This window comes from Triticum urartu, chromosome 3 (assembly GCF_003073215.2).
Source record: "Triticum urartu cultivar G1812 chromosome 3, Tu2.1, whole genome shotgun sequence".
Classification (NCBI taxonomy): Eukaryota; Viridiplantae; Streptophyta; class Magnoliopsida; order Poales; family Poaceae; genus Triticum; species Triticum urartu.
This window is the reverse complement of record NC_053024.1, coordinates 21744542-21749839: the sequence shown is the minus strand read 5'-3', so window position 1 is coordinate 21749839 and position 5298 is coordinate 21744542.

Here is a 5298-nt window from a genome sequence, read left to right as displayed (position 1 = left end):
GGATCATGCTCGAGCGGTTGTGGGAATTGAGAAGAAGGATAGGTGATTTTCTGCAAGGTGATAAGCTTCCAGCAGTGGTACAACAGGTGATCAATAGGAGCATAAGTCTTTCACATTTGTTTGTTGAAAAATCTTCACCTTGGGGTGCTGAAGTTAGAGATAACAAAACTGGAAGGAGACATGTTGTTAACACTGAATTGCATGATTGCACTTGCCTCGAGTGGCAACACACTGGTAAACCATATGAGCATGCCATTCTTTTCTTAGCATCCCAACCGAAGATAAACATGCACCCATATTTGCATGAATATTATTCGGTAGCAAAATTCAAAGTTGCATATGCTACTCCAATTCCAGCACTTACAGATCAGTCTCAGTGGCCTGAAGTGGAGATTGAATTTTCCATGTGTCCTCCCTTGACGAAAAGAAAGGCTGGCAGGCCTAAATAGAGTAGATTCAAGGCATGGTTTGAGAAAGGTGGGAGTAGTAAGAAGGGAAAGAAAGATGGAAAGCCAAAAAGGGCCTAAAAAAGTAACAAAAACAGATGCAAGTTGTGCCAGGAACTTGGGCACAGAGTGGGATCTGTCAAATGCCGTTACACTCCTGATAAGCCAAAGTATGTTCTTGTTTATTTGTATGTGTTTTGATTTGGTGCTTTTTTCAATTATTATATCTATAACATTTTCCTAATGGCCAGGAGGAAGCGTGCAAGTCAACCCCTTGTTGTTGAACAGTGTTGGCCAACAAAAAAAAGCAAGAGTCAATGGCTGTAGAAAGAAGACAAGTGTGCTTGAGCCTGAGCAGACTGAAGAAAATCCTGCTGCAGTCAACATTCAGACTGAAGAAACTTATGTCGAGGTGCACACCGAAGAAACTGAAATTGCAGTCAACATTCAGACTGAAGAAACTGCTCTCGAGGTTGAAACTAAACCTGAGCGTGTCGAGGTTCAGACTGAAGAAACCCATGTTGAGGTACACACCGAAGAAACTGAAACTGCTGTCAACATTCAGACTGAAGACACTAATCTCGAGGGTGTTGGCGAGGTGTTGAAAAGACCAGTGAAGAAAACCAAGATGATCAGTGAACTTGTGTGTGTAGTAGAACCAAAAACAAGAAGTGCTAAGGCGAAGAAGGGCACACGACGTGGTAGGAAGAGGTAGAACAGAGAACTGTTTGAAAATTTGTGTCATGTAATAATATTTGTAACTTGGTGCGTACTGGTAGTCACTATGTATCCCCATATTTCTATTCTAATTTTTTTGTTGGTCATTGTTTTAAATTTAAATTTGGATTCAAATTTGGGCTTAAATTTGAATTAGGGATGAGGTATTGATGTTTTAATGCTATCTAAAGTACCTCAACTGAAATATGTTCGCTTGCTGATCAATCCGAGCCCTTTTGGTAAGTTGAACTCATAGTCATGAAAAGTGTGTTTCAAATCACCTCCAAAGATAGGGTAAACGGCCTCATATTTAAGCAAGATTTTTTGGCACCTTGTCTAAACGAGCCAAATAATTTTTCTACACATCTATTCTACCTATATAGTGTAAATCTAAAGTCTCACTATTTATTGAATTGATTTTATAATATTTTATTTTCTTTTTTGAAAAACAAGGTTTAATAGAAAATTATATATAAAACAAGTTTAAAACATGAAAATGAGAAAGTAAGTTAAGATCTTTCTTAGTCAATCCAAAATGAAGTTTTGGTGAGGTTTTCACACTTTTCATTTTTCAAAACCCCACCTACTCTCGGGTGCCCACTACTCTCTCCCTTGAACTCTATACTACATTGTTCGAGGAATGACAATTTAGTGAAGGATTTCTCGTAAAAATGTATGTAAACCATATTTATATATTTTTCTCGTTACTATACGACATAATAAGACTATGTGCGCAAGTTTTATATTTTTTTGACTTTTTTCTAATTAGTTATCCTCAACCCTAATCACTCAAAACCCCGCACACTACCGGGTCGTCGATCGTTGTGCGTGAATGGTTGAGATAAGGCGCTAGGGTTAGCTACAGTGTCCTTCGATCCACATGAGACGCGCTGATTGGTTGAATCAGTGGGGTTTGGATCAGCCTCTCTCATTGGGGCATCAGGACCGTTCATTTGAATCCAACGACACGAGTTGATGCGGTGCATGGACCAAGCCTACGCAGTGCCCTTTCCATCATTGCATGCGTGCCTACCCGCAGCGCCGGCGCCCGTTGCAGCATGCATGCCCACCCGCAGCACTGCGCACGTGCGTTGCATGCATGCCCTCGACATAACCCTGCTCCTCCACCCCTCTCGACGCAGTAAGCTGTCGCATGCCTACCATTAGCACCGATGCAGCGTCGCATCAAAGCATGCACCCGGCCACAATGCAGCAGCCAGACCCCGATGAAGAGACAACCAAAAAGCCAACGGTGCATGGCGTGCGGTGCATGGCGTGCTCCTCTTTGAATGACACAATACTTGCATGATGGGTATTGATGCAGTTCAAACGACGTGCTGCTCGTTACAAGATGGGAAAATTAAGGAGTCAATTGTTGTCACGTCTCCCATCGACCGAACGTTTCCCTCTAGCCAGGCCCTAGCAAGCAGGCTACATTGCCATGCATGCATGCACGAGCGGCACACACAGAGAACCCGGGGCAGGCGTGTCCCCTTGGCCCACGACGGCACAAACGCGTGCGTGAGCCCGCCCCCCTTGACACGCGACCGGTGGCACAGAAGCCCCAGAAGCGTTGCAGCCCGTTTCCCACGCTCGTGTACACATTTTGATGGGGCGCCACCAAACGCTGCCCGCCCATTAATTCTACCCGGTGAAACCACTTGAAGAAATCAAAAACCATGTCGCACTTGGGCTATTTAAGCCAGACACTATTGTCTTCCTCTCCCTCCTCATCCATACCCCGCCCCATCCTCTGCCTCCTCTGCCCTCTTTCTTCCTTCTTCTCCATCAAACCCGATCAAGCCCTCGAGCCACCATGCAGTACAATGCCCCACCTACCGCTTCCCCCCAACCGTGCTGGAAAGCCTCTACCCGGCCGGAGTGTACATAGAGAGAACCCTTAGGGTGTGGGCGATCTCAAGGTGGAGGGGAGAAAGGGAGTTAACGGAGTTCTTCCTTGTGGCCGGCTTCCGCCACCTCCCCCGCGACTCTCCGAGGATGTACCATCTTGAGGAGGTCAACCACAATGGCATTGTGGTTGGGCTCCTCACTACATTCACTAACCCCTTCGATGCTTTCCACTTCCTCGGGCAGGTGTATTGGGTTGGTTGTGAGTTCATAGCTTTCACCACCCATAACATCTTCACCGACTTCAACAGCATCTTCCCCAACAACGGCGTTATGCACATGCTCCCGTACCCCATCAACAACGGGGAGGAGTGAAGGTCGCTCGGAGGAGCGAGGTGGCATTCACCCGGAGGAGGAGGAAAAGAAGAACCTGAAGAACCCGCGTTTGGTGCCCCTCGATCTATCTAGCTTGCTATATATCTATCGTATTAGTATATTAAGTTGTAATCGTTATGCTACTATTATTAAGTTGTATTAGTATTTTAAGTTGTGAGGCTATCGTGGAACTATGGGTTGCAATCATTATGCTTCTATATAATCGTTATGCTACTATATATATTGTGTGTTTCGTGCTATTATTTGTAGATTGCTATGGGTTGCTCTTGCTATTATTTGTGTATTGCTATGGGTTGCTACGGGCCCGGGTTGCTACATCCCAATCACCACACACACCATCTTCAAAATATTGGCCAAATAATGGGTCATGACCCAAACCATAGACATGCAACTAGGAGCCCCATGCAAACCCACTATTGACATGCAACTAGGAAATGCAAACTAATTTACTTCATGCAAGCATGCAACTCTTTTAGTTCATGGAACCATAGACATGCATAAAAATAAGTAACATTTAGTTTTAGTGCATCAAAAAATGATCCATCACAAAATTTAGTGCAAGAAAAAGGCCAAAGTAAAAACAAGTAACATTTTATTTGCCAAAGTTAGAGGTGGGCTAGTGCCCCTACGCGGGTGGGCTGGTCTCTATTTGGGCATGGTTATTTTCTCACGGACCAACATCTATTCGGCAGCCCAGTTTTGTTTTTTACTAGAAACTGAATTTGGGTGTGTGCTCTGTTAACTGAAGAACAAAAACAGAGGAAACAGAGCATGAACACTGAATAGGACCCCTGAGAATATCATTACAATAATTCAAGCAAGTTTTGCTTCACACAAATTCAAATTCATCTAACAAATGATCCCTGGCTAACTCAAACTACTGGGCACTACTAGCTATAGACACAATAACGGAAATTAGGGAACCCCTGAAACTAGCTGACACACTAACTAAAACTCTAACAAATTCTAGCGATTGATGAACATCAAGTAAAATAAACCCATAGCAATGACACAACAATAAAATGCTCCAGGCATCATATTTGCTTGCTACTTCAAATCGATCAGATGCTTTAGTTGCTTGCCCATTTTCTTCAATTCACACTTCAGTTCTGCACTGTGCATCATCGGATCGGCTCTGTCCGCCAAACTGGGGGCTTGTTCCACGGCAAGCCGCCCCCAAAATTGAGCCCTTGGGTTGGGGTTGATGCCTCCAATTTCAACCTTTCAACATAGTCATCGAGCCACTCAAAATGCCCATATTTCTTCAGAACCTGAAAAATAGGGGGCCGGCGGCGCATGAATCCTAGACCCACCACCCAGATCCACCGCCCTAATTCAAGGAAAAAGGTAAGAAATCGGGAAAAAATTAGACCATACGATTGGTCAAGAACACAGATCTAACATGCCCCGGCTGTGGCTTGCTCAAGCATTTCACGAACTCACGCCCACGGTTGCCATTTTCCTCCCTCACACAAGTCAAACGCTTCAAAGGCTCCACGAGCGGGCAATCGGGGCATGTTGTCAACGGTAGTGGACCGTACTGCGTCCATGATTGGCGGGAGGCCAAAGTCGAGCTAGACATCACTCACCGGTGGTGCGCTTCGTTGCCGGAGCAAAGGAAGAAGAAGGTGGGAAAGGAAAGGGGCAGTGCAAGAAATGGAGGGGGGCTGGCTCGGGCTCGTGGCTGGCTCGGGTCGGGGCACGCTGATGAGCACAGGCATGCTTGTGTGGATAAGTTGTGGGTCCCACCCGCATGCGAGTAAATGGTGGGTCCCGCGTGTCATAACTCAAATCGCTAACCCCTCGTATTTTTCATTTCATAGTTAAGCAGAGCCATGTCGCATTGGAGCTATTGTTGGCTTCGAAGACGTTGCATCACAACCATTCATTC